The sequence below is a fragment of the Anomaloglossus baeobatrachus genome, chromosome 3 (assembly GCF_048569485.1).
Source record: "Anomaloglossus baeobatrachus isolate aAnoBae1 chromosome 3, aAnoBae1.hap1, whole genome shotgun sequence".
Taxonomy (NCBI): Eukaryota; Metazoa; Chordata; class Amphibia; order Anura; family Aromobatidae; genus Anomaloglossus; species Anomaloglossus baeobatrachus.
In genome coordinates, this window is record NC_134355.1 from 666,194,552 (window position 1) to 666,210,402 (window position 15,851).

The following is a 15,851-nucleotide window of genomic DNA, read 5'->3' on the forward strand; positions in this document are numbered from 1 at the left end:
TAAGATATTTCCAGAAAATTGGCATGAAATTTTTGTCTTTACTAAAATGTAAATATTTTGTGAAAATCTGCTCTCAAATCTTGAAAGACTGCTTTTAGAGTGATTTCCATCTTTACTATTCTTTGTCTTATTAGTTTTAGGCACACTGAAGTTACAAACAATTTTTTTCAGTTTCTGGCTCTGTAGCGCAATGGATAGCGCATTGGACTTCTAGGAAAGCATAGGCATTCAAAGGTTGTGGGTTCGAGTCCCTCCAGAGTCAGCTTTTGCTTGGTGTCTGATGCGAAAGTCCTATATAATACCCATAAGATAATAAAGAGTAAGAAATGATCTAATATATGATTTATTATTATCCTTTAGAGCATTTTTGTAGAATTCAAAGTTCGCTAGGGCTCCCCTTTCTAGAAAAGACTAAGAAGGCAACCCAGTTTTGTGAACTTTTAAAATGCTGCTTTTCCATCCTGTTTTGAAATTCATTCTTCATGTAGATTTGTTATGTGTGTCTAGAACACAGAGAGAGTCGAGGAAATGCTGACGCTGAGTTTTTCTCTGCTGATTCTAAAATTATTGAACATCTTGATGTTATATTTTAGAATACCTGAATTTCCAAATGTAAATCAGATTTTAAAATGATCAAAGAAAAGAATGTAGAGGAAGCTGCTAAAAAAACACTCTTTAGCACAAAGTGGCGAATGTAAATGTCTAGATAAGATAAAGATTCAAAGATTGGAGGCTTGTTTTAATTGGAGAAGAGTTTTGTATCTAAAGAATTTAAACCTTTATCCATTATCTTCAGTATTCTTTAAAAGTGGAATTGAAAAAAACGGAAATATTTTCCAAAAAAGTTTATTTGCCTCCTGAAATCATAATGTATGCCATAAGATATGTCCCGAAAATTGGCTTGAAATTTTTGTCTTTACTAAAATGTAAATATTTTGTGAAAATCTGCTTTCAAATCTTGAAAGATTGCTTTTAGAGTGATTTCCATTTTTACTATTCTTTTTCTTATTAGTTTTAGCCACACTGAAGTTCCAAACAATTTTTTTCAGTTTCAGGCTCTGTGGCGCAATGGATAGCGCATTGCACTTCTAAGAAATTGTAGGCATTCAAAGGTTGTGGGTTCGAGTCCCGCCAAAGTCAGCTTTTGTTTGGTGTCTGATGCGAAAGTCCTATATAATACCCATAAGAAAATAAAGAGTAAGAAATGATCTAATATATGATTTATTATTATCCTTTAGAGCATTTTTGTAGAATTCAAAAATCGCTAGGGCTCCCCTTTCTAGAAAAGACTAAGAAGGCAACCCAGTTTTGTGAACTTTTAAAATGCTGCTTTTCCATCCTGTTTTGAAATTCATTCTTAATGTAGATTTGTTATGTGTGTCTAGAACACAGAGAGAGTCGAGAAAATGCTGACGCTGAGTTTTTCTCTGCTGGTTCTAAAATTATTGAACATCTTGATGTTATATTTTAGAATACCTGAATTTCCAAATGTAAATCAGATTTTAAAATGATCAAAGAAAAGAATGTAGAGGAAGCTGCTAAAAAAACACTCTTTAGCACACAGTGGCGAATGTAAATGTCTAGATAAGATAAAGATTCAAAGATTGGAGGCTTGTTTTAATTGGAGAAGAGTTTTGTATCTAAAGAATTTAAACCTTTATCCATTATCTTCAGTATTCTTTAAAAGTGGAATTGAAAAAAACGGAAATATTTTCCAAAAAAGTTTATTTGCCTCCTGAAATCATAATGTATGCCATAAGATATGTCCCGAAAATTGGCTTGAAATTTTTGTCTTTAATAAAATGTAAATATTTTGTGAAAATCTGCTCTCAAATCTTGAAAGATTGCTTTTAGAGTGATTTCCATTTTTACTATTCTTTCTCTTATTAGTTTTAGCCACACTGAAGTTCCAAACAATTTTTTTCAGTTTCGGGCTCTGTGGCGCAATGGATAGTGCATTGGACTTCTAGGAAAGTGTAGGCATTCGAAGGTTTTGGGTTCGAGTCCCGCCAGAGTCAGCTTTTGTTTGGTGTCTGATGCGAAAGTCCTATATAATACCCATAAGATAATAAAGAGTAAGAAATGATCTAATATATGATTTATTATTATCCTTTAGAGCCTTTTTGTAGAATTCAAAAATCGCTAGGGCTCCCCTTTCTAGAAAAGACTAAGAAGGCAACCCAGTTTTGTGAACTTTTAAAATGCTGCTTTTCCATCCTGTTTTGAAATTCATTCTTCATGTAGATTTGTTATGTGTGTCTAGAACACAGAGAGAGTCGCGAAAATGCTAACGCTGAGTTTTTCTCTGCTGGTTCTAAAATTATTGAACATCTTGATGTTATATTTTAGAATACCTGAATTTCCAAATGTAAATCAGATTTTAAAATGATCAAAGAAAAGAATGTAGAGGAAGCTGCTAAAAAAACACTCTTTAGCACAAAGTGGCGAATGTAAATGTCTAGATAAGATCAAGATTCAAAGATTGGAGGCTTGTTTTAATTGGAGAAGAGTTTTGTATCTAAAGAATTTAAACCTTTATTTATTATCTTCAGTATTCTTTAAAAGTGGAATTGAAAAAAACGGAAATATTTTCCAAAAAAGTTTATTTGCCTCCTGAAATCATAAGATAATAAAGAGTAAGAAATGATCTAATATATGATTTATTATTATCCTTTAGAGCATTTTTGTAGAATTCAAAAATCGCTAGGGCTCCCCTTTCTAGAAAAGACTAAGAAGGCAACCCAGTTTTGTGAACTTTTAAAATGCTGCTTTTCCATCCTGTTTTGAAATTCATTCTTCATGTAGATTTGTTATGTGTGTCTAGAACACAGAGAGAGTCGAGAAAATGCTAACGCTGAGTTTTTTTCTGCTGGTTCTAAAATTATTGAACATCTTGATGTTATATTTTAGAATACCTGAATTTCCAAATGTAAATCAGATTTTAAAATGATCAAAGAAAAGAATGTAGAGGAAGCTGCTAAAAAAACACTTTAGCACACAGTGGCGAATGTGAATGTCTAGATAAGATCAAGATTCAAAGATTGGAGGCTTGTTTTAATTGGAGAAGAGTTCTGTATCTAAAGAATTTAAACCTTTATCCATTATCTTCAGTATTCTTTAAAAGTGGAATTGAAAAAAACGGAAATATTTTCCAAAAAAGTTTATTTGCCTCCTGAAATCATAATGTATGCCATAAGATATGTCCCGAAAATTGGCTTGAATTTTTTGTCTTTACTAAAATGTAAATATTTTGTGAAAATCTGCTCTCAAATCTTGAAAGATTGCTTTTAGAGTGATTTCCATTTTTACTATTCTTTCTCTTATTAGTTTTAGCCACACTGAAGTTCCAAACAATTTTTTTCAGTTTCAGGCTCTGTGGCGCAATGGGTAGCGCATTGGACTTCTAGCAAAGTGTAGGCATTCAAAGGTTGTGGGTTCGAGTCCCGCCAGAGTCAGCTTTTGTTTGGTGTCTGATGCGAAAGTCCTATATAATACCCATAAGATAATAAAGAGTAAGAAATGATCTAATATATGATTTATTATTATCCTTTAGAGCATTTTTGTAGAATCCAAAAATCACTAGGGCTCCCCTTTCTAGAAAAGACTAAGAAGGCAACCCAGTTTTGTGAACTTTTAAAATGCTGCTTTTCCATCCTGTTTTGAAATTCATTCTTCATGTAGATTTGTTATGTGTGTCTAGAACACAGAGAGAGTCGAGAAAATGCTAACGCTGAGTTTTTCTCTGCTGGTTCTAAATTTATTGAACATCTTGATGTTATATTTTAGAATACCTGAATTTCCAAATGTAAATCAGATTTTAAAATGATCAAAGAAAAGAATGTTGAGGAAGCTGCTAAAAAAACACTCTTTAGCACAAAGTGGCGAATGTAAATGTCTAGATAAGATAAAGATTCAAAGATTGGAGGCTTGTTTAAATTGGAGAAGAGTTTTGTATCTAAAGAATTTAAACCTTTATCCGTTATCTTCAGTATTCTTTAAAAGTGGAATTGTAAAAAACGGAAATATTTTCCAAAAAAGTTTATTTGCCTCCTGAAATCATAATGTATGCCATAAGATATGTCCAGAAAATTTGCTTGAAATTTTTGTCTTTACTAAAATGTAAATATTTTGTGAAAATCTGCTCTCAAATCTTGAAAGATTGCTTTTAGAGTGATTTCCATTTTTACTATTCTTTCTCTTATTAGTTTTAGCCACACTGAAGTTCCAAACAATTTGATTCAGTTTCAGGCTCTGTGGCGCAATGGATAGTGAATTGGACTTATAGGAAAGTGTAGGCATTCAAAGGTTGTGGGTTTGAGTCCCGCCAGAGTCATCTTTTGTTTGGTGTCTGATGCGAAAGTCCTATATAATACCCATAAGATAATAAAGAGTAAGAAATGATCTAATATATGATTTATTATTATCCTTTAGAGCATTTTTGTAGAATTCAAAAATCGCTAGGGCTCCCCTTTCTAGAAAAGACTAAGAAGGCAACCCAGTTTTGTGAACTTTTAAAATGCTGCTTTTCCATCCTGTTTTGAAATTCATTCTTCATGTAGATTTGTTATGTGTGTCTAGAACACAGAGAGAGTCGAGAAAATGCTAACGCTGACTTTTTCTCTGCTGGTTCTAAAATTATTGAACATCTTGATGTTATATTTTAGAATACCTGAATTTCCAAATGTAAATCAGATTTTAAAATGATCAAAGAAAAGAATGTAGAAGAAGCTGCTAAAAATACACTCTTTAGCACAAAGTGGCGAATGTAAATGTCTAGATAAGATAAAGATTCAAAGATTGGAGGCTTGTTTTAATTGGAGAAGAGTTTTGTATCTAAAGAATTTAAACCTGTATCCATTATCTTCAGTATTCTTAAAAAGTGGAATTTAAAAAAACGGAAATATTTTCCAAAAAAGTTTATTTGCCTCCTGAAATCATAATGTATGCCATAAGATATGTCCCGAAAATTGGCTTGAATTTTTTGTCTTTACTAAAATGTAAATATTTTGTGAAAATCTGCTCTCAAATCTTGAAAGATTGCTTTTAGAGTGATTTCCATTTTTACTATTCTTTCTCTTATTAGTTTTAGCCACACTGAAGTTCCAAACAAATTTTTTCAGTTTCAGGCTCTGTGGCGCAATGGATAGCGCATTGGACTTCTAGCAAAGTGTAGGCATTCAAAGGTTGTGGGTTTGAGTCCCGCCAGAGTCAGCTTTTGTTTGGTGTCTGATGCGAAAGTCCTATATAATACCCATAAGATAATAAAGAGTAAGAAATGATCTAATATATGATTTATTATTATCCTTTAGAGCATTTTTGTAGAATCCAAAAATCACTAGGGCTCCCCTTTCTAGAAAAGACTAAGAAGGCAACCCAGTTTTGTGAACTTTTAAAATGCTGCTTTTCCATCCTGTTTTGAAATTCATTCTTCATGTAGATTTGTTATGTGTGTCTAGAACACAGAGAGAGTCGAGAAAATGCTAACGCTGAGTTTTTCTCTGCTGGTTCTAAAATTATTGAACATCTTGATGTTATATTTTAGAATACCTGAATTTCCAAATGTAAATCAGATTTTAAAATGATCAAAGAAAAGAATGTTGAGGAAGCTGCTAAAAAAACACTCTTTAGCACAAAGTGGCGAATGTAAATGTCTAGATAAGATAAAGATTCAAAGATTGGAGGCTTGTTTTAATTGGAGAAGAGTTTTGTATCTAAAGAATTTAAACCTTTATCCGTTATCTTCAGTATTCTTTAAAAGTGGAATTGTAAAAAACGGAAATATTTTCCAAAAAAGTTTATTTGCCTCCTGAAATCATAATGTATGCCATAAGATATGTCCAGAAAATTTGCTTGAAATTTTTGTCTTTACTAAAATGTAAATATTTTGTGAAAATCTGCTCTCAAATCTTGAAAGATTGCTTTTAGAGTGATTTCCATTTTTACTATTCTTTCTCTTATTAGTTTTAGCCACACTGAAGTTCCAAACAATTTGATTCAGTTTCAGGCTCTGTGGCGCAATGGATAGTGCATTGGACTTTTAGGAAAGTGTAGGCATTCAAAGGTTGTGGGTTTGAGTCCCGCCAGAGTCAGCTTTTGTTTGGTGTCTGATGCGAAAGTCCTATATAATACCCATAAGATAATAAAGAGTAAGAAATGATCTAATATATGATTTATTATTATCCTTTAGAGCATTTTTGTAGAATTCAAAAATCGCTAGGGCTCCCCTTTCTAGAAAAGACTAAGAAGGCAACCCAGTTTTGTGAACTTTTAAAATGCTGCTTTTCCATCCTGTTTTGAAATTCATTCTTCATGTAGATTTGTTATGTGTGTCTAAAACACAGAGAGAGTTGAGAAAATGCTAACGCTGAGTTTTTCTCTGCTGGTTCTAAAATTATTGAACATCTTGATGTTATATTTTAGAATACCTGAATTTCCAAATGTAAATCAGATTTTAAAATGATCAAAGAAAAGAATGTAGAGGAAGCTGCTAAAAAAACACTCTTTAGCACAAAGTGGCGAATGTAAATGTCTAGATAAGATAAAGATTCAAAGATTAGAGGCTTGTTTTAATTGGAGAAGAGTTTTGTATCTAAAGAATTTAAACCTTTATCCATTATCTTCAGTATTCTTTAAAAGTGAAAAAAATGGAAATATTTTCCAAAAAAGTTTATTTGCCTCCTGAAATCATAATGTATGCCATAAGATATGTCCAGAAAATTGGCTTGAAATTCTTGTCTTTACTAAAATGTAAATATTTTGTGAAAATCTGCTCTCAAATCTTGAAAGATTGCTTTTAGAGTGATTTCCATTTTTACTATTCTTTCTCTTATTAGTTTTAGCCACACTGAAGTTCCAAACAATCTTTTTCAGTTTCAGGCTCTGTGGCGCAATGGATAGCGCATTGGACTTCTAGGAAAGTGTAGGCATTCAAAGGTTGTGGGTTTGAGTCCCGCCAGAGTCAGCTTTTGTTTGGTGTCTGATGCGAAAGTCCTATATAATACCCATAAGATAATAAAGAGTAAGAAATTATTTAATATATGATTTATTATTATCCTTTAGAGCATTTTTGTAGAATTCAAAAATCGCTAGGGCTCCCCTTTCTAGAAAAGACTAAGAAGGCAACCCAGTTTTGTGAACTTTTAAAATGCTGCTTTTCCATCCTGTTTTGAAATTCATTCTTCATGTAGATTTGTTATGTGTGTCTAGAACACAGAGAGAGTCGAGAAAATGCTAACGCTGAGTTTTTCTCTGCTGGTTCTAAAATTATTGAACATCTTGATGTTATATTTTAGAATACCTGAATTTCCAAATGTAAATCAGATTTTAAAATAATCAAAGAAAAGAATGTAGAGGAAGCTGCTAAAAAAACACTCTTTAGCACAAAGTGGCGAATGTAAATGTCTAGATAAGATAAAGATTCAAAGATTGGAGGCTTGTTTTAATTGGAGAAGAGTTTTGTATCTAAAGAATTTAAACCTTTATCCATTATCTTCAGTATTCTTTAAAAGTGAAAAAAACGGAAATATTTTCCAAAAAAGTTTATTTGCCTCCTGAAATCATAATGTATGCCATAAGATATGTCCAGAAAATTGGCTTGAAATTTTTGTCTTTACTAAAATGTAAATATTTTGTGAAAATCTGCTCTTAAATCTTGAAAGATTGCTTTTAGAGTGATTTCCATTTTTACTATTCTTTCTCTTATTAGTTTTAGCCACACTGAAGTTCCAAACAATTTTTTTCAGTTTCAGGCTCTGTGGCGCAATGGATAGCGCATTGGACTTCTAGGAAAGTGTAGGCATTCAAAGGTTGTGGGTTCGAGTCCCGCCAGAGTCAGCTTTTGTTTGGTGTCTGATGCGAAAGTCCTATATAATACCCATAAGATAATAGAGAGTAAGAAATGATCTTATATATGATTTATTATTATCCTTTAGAGCATTTTTGTAGAATTCAAAAATCGCTAGGGCTCCCCTTTCTAGAAAAGACTAAGAAGGCAACCCAGTTTTGTGAACTTTTAAAATGCTGCTTTTCCATCCTGTTTTGAAATTCATTCTTCATGTAGATTTGTTATGTGTGTCTAGAACACAGAGAGAGTCGAGAAAATGCTAACGCTGAGTTTTTCTCTGCTGGTTCTAAAATTATTGAACATCTTGATGTTATATTTTAGAATACCTGAATTTCCAAATGTAAATCAGATTTTAAAATGATCAAAGAAAAGAATGTAGAGGAAGCTGCTAAAAAAACACTCTTTAGCACAAAGTGGCGAATGTAAATGTCTAGATAAGATCAAGATTCAAAGATTGGAGGCTTATTTTAATTGGAGAAGAGTTTTGTATCTAAAGAATTTAAACCTTTATCCATTATCTTCAGTATTCTTTAAAAGTGGAATTGAAAAAAACGGAAATATTTTCCAAAAAAGTTTATTTGCCTCCTGAAATCATAATGTATGCCATAAGATATGTCTAGAAAATTGGCTTGAAATTTTTGTCTTTACTAAAATGTAAATATTTTGTGAAAATCTGCTCTCAAACCTTGAAATATTGCTTTTAGAGTGATTTCCATCTTTACTGTTCTTTCTCTTATTAGTTTTATCCACACTGAACTCCAAACAATTTTTTTCAGTTTCAGGCTCTGTGGCGCAATGGATAGCGCATTGGACTTCTAGGAAAGTGTAGGCATTCAAAGGTTGTGGGTTCGAGTCCCGCCAGAGTCAGCTTTTGTTTGGTGTCTGATGCGAAAGTCCTATATAATACCCATAAGATAATAAAGAGTAAGAAATGATCTAATATATGATTTATTATTATCCTTTAGAGCATTTTTGTAGAATTCAAAAATCGCTAGGGCTCCCCTTTCTAGAAAAGACTAAGAAGGCAACCCAGTTTTGTGAACTTTTAAAATGCTGCTTTTCCATCCTGTTTTGAAATTCATTCTTCATGTAGATTTATTATGTGTGTCTAGAACACAGAGAGAGTCGAGAAAATGCTAACGCTGAGTTTTTCTCTGCTGGTTCTAAAATTATTGAACATCTTGATGTTATATTTTAGAATACCTGAATTTCCAAATGTAAATCAGATTTTAACATGATCAAAGAAAAGAATGTAGCGGAAGCTGCTAAAAAAACACTCTTTAGCACAAAGTGGCGAATGTAAATGTCTAGATAAGATCAAGATTCAAAGATTGGAGGCTTGCTTTAATTGGAGAAGAGTTTTGTATCTAAAGAATTTAAACCTTTATCCATTATCTTCAGTATTCTTTAAAAGTGGAATTGAAAAAAACGGAAATATTTTCCAAAAAAGTTTATTTGCCTCCTGAAATCATAATGTATGCCATAAGTTATGTCCCGAAAATTGGGTTGAAATTTTTGTCTTTACTAAAATGTAAATATTTTGTGAAAATCTGCTCTCAAATCTTGAAAGATTGCTTTTAGAGTGATTTCCATTTTTACTATTCTTTCTCTTATTAGTTTTAGCCACACTGAACTCCAAACAATTTTTTTCAGTTTCAGGCTCTGTGGCGCAATGGATAGCGCATTGGACTTCTAGGAAAGTGTAGGCATTCAAAGGTTGTGGGTTCGAGTCCTGCCAGAGTCAGCTTTTGTTTGGTGTCTGATGCGAAAGTCCTATATAATACCCATAAGATAATAAAGAGTAAGAAATGATCTAATATATGATTTATTATTAGCCTTTAGCCTTTAGAGCATTTTTGTAGAATTCAAAAATCGCTAGGGCTCCCCTTTCTAGAAAAGACTAAGAAGGCAACCCAGTTTTGTGAACTTTTAAAATGCTGCTTTTCCATCCTGTTTTGAAATTCATTCTTCATGTAGACTTGTTATGTGTGTCTAGAACACAGAGAGAGTCGAGAAAATGCTAACGCTGAGTTTTTCTCTGCTGGTTCTAAAATTATTGAACATCTTGATGTTATATTTTAGAATACCTGAATTTCCAAATGTAAATCAGATTTTAAAATGATCAAAGAAAAGAATGTACAGGAAGCTGCTAAAAAAACACTCTTTAGCACAAAGTGGCAAATGTAAATGTCTAGATAAGATCAAGATTCAAAGATTGGAGGCTTGTTTTAATTGGAGAAGAGTTTTGTGTCTAAAGAATTTAAACCTTTATCTATTATCTTCAGTATTTTTTAAAAGTGGAATTAAAAAAAACGGAAATATTTTCCAAAAAAGTTGATTTGCCTCCTGAAATCATAATGTATGCCATAAGATATTTCCAGAAAATTGGCATGAAATTTTTGTCTTTACTAAAATGTAAATATTTTGTGAAAATCTGCTCTCAAATCTTGAAAGATTGCTTTTAGAGTGATTTCCATCTTTACTATTCTTTGTCTTATTAGTTTTAGGCACACTGAAGTTACAAACAATTTTTTTCAGTTTCAGGCTCTGTAGCGCAATGGATAGCGCATTGGACTTCTAGGAAAGTGTAGGCATTCAAAGATTGTGGGTTCGAGTCCCGCCAGAGTCTGCTTTTGTTTGGTGTCTGATGTGAAAGTCCTATATAATACCCATAAGATAATAAAGAGTAAGAAATGATCTAATATATGATTTATTATTATCCTTTAGAGCATTTTTGTAGAATTCAAAAATCGCTAGGGCTCCCCTTTCTAGAAAAGACTAAGAAGGCAACCCAGTTTTGTGAACTTTTAAAATGCTGCTTTTCCATCCTGTTTTGAAATTCATTCTTCATGTAGATTTGTTATGTGTGTCTAGAACACAGAGAGAGTCGAGAAAATGCTAACGCTGAGTTTTTCTCTGCTGGTTCTAAAATTATTGAACATCTTGATGTTATATTTTAGAATACCTGAATTTCCAAATGTAAATCAGATTTTAAAATGATCAAAGAAAAGAATGTAGAGGAAGCTGCTAAAAAAACACTCTTTAGCACAAAGTGGCAAATGTAAATGTCTAGATAAGATCAAGATTCAAAGATTGGAGGCTTGTTTTAATTGGAGAAGAGTTTTGTATCTAAAGAATTTAAACCTTTATCCATTATCTTCAGTATTCTTTAAAAGTGGAATTGAAAAAAACGGAAATATTTTCCAAAAAAGTTTATTTGCCTCCTGAAATCATAATGTATGCCATAAGATATGTCTAGAAAATTGGCTTGAAATTTTTGTCTTTACTAAAATGTAAATATTTTGTGAAAATCTGCTCTCAAACCTTGAAAGATTGCTTTTAGAGTTATTTCCATCTTTACTATTCTTTCTCTTATTAGTTTTATCCACACTGAACTCCAAACAAAGTTTTTCAGTTTCAGGCTCTGTGGCGCAATGGATAGCGCATTGGACTTCTAGGAAAGTGTAGGCATTCAAAGGTTGTGGGTTCGAGTCCCGCCAGAGTCAGCTTTTGTTTGGTGTCTGATGCGAAAGTCATATATAATACCCATAAGATAATAAAGAGTAAGAAATGATCTAATATATGATTTATTATTATCCTTTAGAGTATTTTTGTAGAATTCAAAAATCGCTAGGGCTCCCCTTTCTAGAAAAGACTAAGAAGGCAACCCAGTTTTGTGAACTTTTAAAATGCTGCTTTTCCATCCTGTTTTGAAATTCATTCTTCATGTAGATTTGTTATGTGTGTCTAGAACACAGAGAGAGTCGAGAAAATGCTAACGCTGAGTTTTTCTCTGCTGGTTCTAAAATTATTGAACATCTTGATGTTATATTTTAGAATACCTGAATTTCCAAATGTAAATCAGATTTTAAAATGATCAAAGAAAAGAATGTAGAGGAAGCTGCTAAAAAAACACTCTTTAGCACAAAGTGTCGAATGTAAATGTCTAGATAAGATCAAGATTCAAAGATTGGAGGCTTGTTTTAATTGGAGAAGAGTTTTGTATCTAAAGAATTTAAACCTTTATCCATTATCTTCAGTATTCTTTAAAAGTGGAATTGAAAAAAACGGAAATATTTTCCAAAAAAGTTTATTTGCCTCCTGAAATCATAATGTATGCCATAAGATATGTCCCGAAAATTGGCTTGAAATTTTTGTCTTTACTAAAATGTAAATATTTTGTGAAAATCTGCTCTCAAATCTTGAAAGATTGCTTTTAGAGTGATTTCCATTTTTACTATTCTTTCTCTTATTAGTTTTAGCCACACTGAACTCCAAACAATTTTTTTCAGTTTCAGGCTCTGTGGCGCAATGGATAGCGCATTGGACTTCTAGGAAAGTGTAGGCATTCAAAGGTTGTGGGTTCGAGTCCTGCCAGAGTCAGCTTTTGTTTGGTGTCTGATGCGAAAGTCCTATATAATACCCATAAGATAATAAAGAGTAAGAAATGATCTAATATATGATTTATTATTATCCTTTAGCCTTTAGAGCATTTTTGTAGAATTCAAAAATCGCTAGGGCTCCCCTTTCTAGAAAAGACTAAGAAGGCAACCCAGTTTTGTGAACTTTTAAAATGCTGCTTTTCCATCCTGTTTTGAAATTCATTCTTCATGTAGACTTGTTATGTGTGTCTAGAACACAGAGAGAGTCGAGAAAATGCTAACGCTGAGTTTTTCTCTGCTGGTTCTAAAATTATTGAACATCTTGATGTTATATTTTAGAATACCTGAATTTCCAAATGTAAATCAGATTTTAAAATGATCAAAGAAAAGAATGTAGAGGAAGCTGCTAAAAAAACACTCTTTAGCACAAAGTGGCGAATGTAAATGTCTAGATAAGATCAAGATTCAAAGATTGGAGGCTTGTTTTAATTGGAGAAGAGTTTTGTATCTAAAGAATTTAAACCTTTATCCATTATCTTCAGTATTCTTTAAAAGTGGAATTGAAAAAAACGGAAATATTTTCCAAAAAAGTTTATTTGCCTCCTGAAATCATAATGTATGCCATAAGATATGTCCCGAAAATTGGCTTGAAATTTTTGTCTTTACTAAAATGTAAATATTTTGGGAAAATCTGCTCTCAAATCTTGAAAGATTGCTTTTAGAGTGATTTCCATTTTTACTATTCGTTCTCTTATTAGTTTTAGCCACACTGAAGTTCCAAACAATTTGATTCAGTTTCAGGCGCTGTGGCGCAATGGATAGTGCATTGGACTTCTAGGAAAGTGTAGGCATTCAAAGGTTGTGTGTTCGAGTCCCGCCAGAGTCAGCTTTTGTTTGGTGTCTGATGCAAATGTCCTATATAATACCCATAAGATAATAAAGAGTAAGAAATGATCTAATATATGATTTATTATTATCCTTTAGAGCATTTTTGTAGAATTCAAAAATCGCTAGGGCTCCCCTTTCTAGAAAAGACTAAGAAGGCAACCCAGTTTTGTGAACTTTTAAAATGCTGCTTTTCCATCCTGTTTTGAAATTCATTCTTCATGTAGATTTGTTATGTGTGTCTAGAACACAGAGAGAGTCAAGAAAATGCTAACACTGAGTTTTTCTCTGCTGGTTCTAAAATTATTGAACATCTTGATGTTATATTTTAGAATACCTGAATTTCCAAATGTAAATGAGATTTTAAAATGATCAAAGAAAAGAATGTAGAGGAAGCTGCTAAAAAAACACACTTTAGCACAAAGTGGCGAATGTAAATGTCTAGATAAGATAAAGATTCAAAGATTGGAGGCTTGTTTTAATTGGAGAAGAGTTTTGTGTCTAAAGAATTTAAACCTTTATCCATTATCTTCAGTATTTTTTAAAAGTGGAATTAAAAAAAATGGAAATATTTTCCAAAAAAGTTGATTTGCCTCCTGAAATCATAATGTATGCCATAAGATATTTCCAGAAAATTGGCATGAAATTTTTGTCTTTACTAAAATGTAAATATTTTGTGAAAATCTGCTCTCAAATCTTGAAAGATTGCTTTTAGAGTGATTTCCATCTTTACGATTCTTTGTCTTATTAGTTTTAGGCACACTGAAGTTACAAACAATTTTTTTTCAGTTTCTGGCTCTGTAGCGCAATGGATAGCGCATTGGACTTTTAGGAAAGCATAGGCATTCAAAGGTTGTGGGTTCGAGTCCCGCCAGAGTCAGCTTTTGCTTGGTGTCTGATGCGAAAGTCCTATATAATACCCATAAGATAATAAAGAGTAAGAAATGATCTAATATATGATTTATTATTATCCTTTTGAGCATTTTTGTAGAATTCAAAAATCGCTAGGGCTCCCCTTTCTAGAAAAGACTAAGAAGGCAACCCAGTTTTGTGAACTTTTAAAATGCTGCTTTTCCATCCTGTTTTGAAATTCATTCTTCATGTAGATTTGTTATGTGTGTCTAGAACACAGAGAGAGTCGAGAAAATGCTAACGCTGAGTTTTTCTCTGCTGGTTCTAAAATTATTGAACATCTTGATGTTATATTTTAGAATACCTGAATTTCCAAATGTAAATCAGATTTTAAAATGATCAAAGAAAAGAATGTAGAGGAAGCTGCTAAAAAAACACTCTTTAGCACAAAGTGGCAAATGTAAATGTCTAGATAAGATCAAGATTCAAAGATTGGAGGCTTGTTTTAATTGGAGAAGAGTTTTGTATCTAAAGAATTTAAACCTTTATCCATTATCTTCAGTATTCTTTAAAAGTGGAATTGAAAAAAACGGAAATATTTTCCAAAAAAGTTTATTTGCCTCCTGAAATCATAATGTATGCCATAAGATATGTCTAGAAAATTGGCTTGAAATTTTTGTCTTTACTAAAATGTAAATATTTTGTGAAAATCTGCTCTCAAACCTTGAAAGATTGCTTTTAGAGTTATTTCCATCTTTACTATTCTTTCTCTTATTAGTTTTATCCACACTGAACTCCAAACAATTTTTTCCAGTTTCAGGCTCTGTGGCGCAATGGATAGCGCATTGGACTTCTAGGAAAGTGTAGGCATTCAAAGGTTGTGGGTTCGAGTCCCGCCAGAGTCAGCTTTTGTTTGGTGTCTGATGCGAAAGTCCTATATAATACCCATAAGATAATAAAGAGTAAGAAATGATCTAATATATGATTTATTATTATCCTTTAGAGTATTTTTGTAGAATTCAAAAATCGCTAGGGCTCCCCTTTCTAGAAAAGACTAAGAAGGCAACCCAGTTTTGTGAACTTTTAAAATGCTGCTTTTCCATCCTGTTTTGAAATTCATTCTTCATGTAGATTTGTTATGTGTGTCTAAAACACAGAGAGAGTTGAGAAAATGCTAACGCTGAGTTTTTCTCTGCTGGTTCTAAAATTATTGAACATCTTGATGTTATATTTTAGAATACCTGAATTTCCAAATGTAAATCAGATTTTAAAATGATCAAAGAAAAGAATGTAGAGGAAGCTGCTAAAAAAACACTCTTTAGCACAAAGTGGCGAATGTAAGTGTCTAGATAAGATAAAGATTCAAAGATTGGAGGCTTGTTTTAATTGGAGAAGAGTTTTGTATCTAAAGAATTTAAACCTTTATCCATTATCTTCAGTATTATTTAAAAGTGAAATAAAACGGAAATATTTTCCAAAAAAGTTTATTTGCCTCCTGAAATCATAATGTATGCCATAAGATATGTCCCGAAAATTGGCTTGAATTTTTTGTCTTTACTAAAATGTAAATATTTTGTGAAAATCTGCTCTCAAATCTTGAAAGATTGCTTTTAGAGTGATTTCCATTTTTACTATTCTTTCTCTTATTAGTTTTAGCCACACTGAAGTTCCAAACAATTTTTTTCAGTTTCAGGCTCTGTGGCGCAATGGATAGCGCATTGGACTTCTAGCAAAGTGTAGGCATTCAAAGGTTGTGGGTTCGAGTCCCGCCAGAGTCAGCTTTTGTTTGGTGTCTGAAGCGAAAGTCCTATATAATACTCATAAGATAATAAAGAGTAAGAAATGATCTAATATATGATTTATTATTATCCTTTAGAGCATTTTTGTAG

At 32.2% G+C, this 15,851-nt stretch overlaps 13 non-coding genes across 13 annotated transcripts; all 13 read left to right on the plus strand.

Moving 5' to 3' along the window:
* The first annotated feature begins 176 nt into the window (after nucleotides 1-176).
* Nucleotides 177-262, plus strand: TRNAR-UCU (transfer RNA arginine (anticodon UCU)). Its single transcript is given in 2 exon segments — nucleotides 177-213; nucleotides 227-262. It is a non-coding gene; the product is annotated as a tRNA-Arg (tRNA).
* Nucleotides 263-3,369: 3,107 nt separating this feature from the next.
* Nucleotides 3,370-3,455, plus strand: TRNAR-UCU (transfer RNA arginine (anticodon UCU)). The gene is given in 2 exon segments: nucleotides 3,370-3,406; nucleotides 3,420-3,455. It is a non-coding gene; the product is annotated as a tRNA-Arg (tRNA).
* A 1,670-nt stretch (nucleotides 3,456-5,125) lies between these two features.
* TRNAR-UCU (transfer RNA arginine (anticodon UCU)) lies at nucleotides 5,126-5,211 on the plus strand. Its single transcript is given in 2 exon segments — nucleotides 5,126-5,162; nucleotides 5,176-5,211. It is a non-coding gene; the product is annotated as a tRNA-Arg (tRNA).
* A 1,664-nt stretch (nucleotides 5,212-6,875) lies between these two features.
* Nucleotides 6,876-6,961, plus strand: TRNAR-UCU (transfer RNA arginine (anticodon UCU)). The gene is given in 2 exon segments: nucleotides 6,876-6,912; nucleotides 6,926-6,961. It is a non-coding gene; the product is annotated as a tRNA-Arg (tRNA).
* Nucleotides 6,962-7,747: 786 nt separating this feature from the next.
* On the plus strand, nucleotides 7,748-7,833 carry TRNAR-UCU (transfer RNA arginine (anticodon UCU)). Its single transcript is given in 2 exon segments — nucleotides 7,748-7,784; nucleotides 7,798-7,833. It is a non-coding gene; the product is annotated as a tRNA-Arg (tRNA).
* A 791-nt stretch (nucleotides 7,834-8,624) lies between these two features.
* TRNAR-UCU (transfer RNA arginine (anticodon UCU)) lies at nucleotides 8,625-8,710 on the plus strand. Its single transcript is given in 2 exon segments — nucleotides 8,625-8,661; nucleotides 8,675-8,710. It is a non-coding gene; the product is annotated as a tRNA-Arg (tRNA).
* A 791-nt stretch (nucleotides 8,711-9,501) lies between these two features.
* Nucleotides 9,502-9,587, plus strand: TRNAR-UCU (transfer RNA arginine (anticodon UCU)). The gene is given in 2 exon segments: nucleotides 9,502-9,538; nucleotides 9,552-9,587. It is a non-coding gene; the product is annotated as a tRNA-Arg (tRNA).
* A 799-nt stretch (nucleotides 9,588-10,386) lies between these two features.
* TRNAR-UCU (transfer RNA arginine (anticodon UCU)) lies at nucleotides 10,387-10,472 on the plus strand. Its single transcript is given in 2 exon segments — nucleotides 10,387-10,423; nucleotides 10,437-10,472. It is a non-coding gene; the product is annotated as a tRNA-Arg (tRNA).
* A 791-nt stretch (nucleotides 10,473-11,263) lies between these two features.
* On the plus strand, nucleotides 11,264-11,349 carry TRNAR-UCU (transfer RNA arginine (anticodon UCU)). Its single transcript is given in 2 exon segments — nucleotides 11,264-11,300; nucleotides 11,314-11,349. It is a non-coding gene; the product is annotated as a tRNA-Arg (tRNA).
* Nucleotides 11,350-12,140: 791 nt separating this feature from the next.
* On the plus strand, nucleotides 12,141-12,226 carry TRNAR-UCU (transfer RNA arginine (anticodon UCU)). The gene is given in 2 exon segments: nucleotides 12,141-12,177; nucleotides 12,191-12,226. It is a non-coding gene; the product is annotated as a tRNA-Arg (tRNA).
* A 1,678-nt stretch (nucleotides 12,227-13,904) lies between these two features.
* TRNAK-UUU (transfer RNA lysine (anticodon UUU)) lies at nucleotides 13,905-13,990 on the plus strand. Its single transcript is given in 2 exon segments — nucleotides 13,905-13,941; nucleotides 13,955-13,990. It is a non-coding gene; the product is annotated as a tRNA-Lys (tRNA).
* A 791-nt stretch (nucleotides 13,991-14,781) lies between these two features.
* TRNAR-UCU (transfer RNA arginine (anticodon UCU)) lies at nucleotides 14,782-14,867 on the plus strand. The gene is given in 2 exon segments: nucleotides 14,782-14,818; nucleotides 14,832-14,867. It is a non-coding gene; the product is annotated as a tRNA-Arg (tRNA).
* A 787-nt stretch (nucleotides 14,868-15,654) lies between these two features.
* On the plus strand, nucleotides 15,655-15,740 carry TRNAR-UCU (transfer RNA arginine (anticodon UCU)). Its single transcript is given in 2 exon segments — nucleotides 15,655-15,691; nucleotides 15,705-15,740. It is a non-coding gene; the product is annotated as a tRNA-Arg (tRNA).
* Nucleotides 15,741-15,851: the final 111 nt, after the last annotated feature.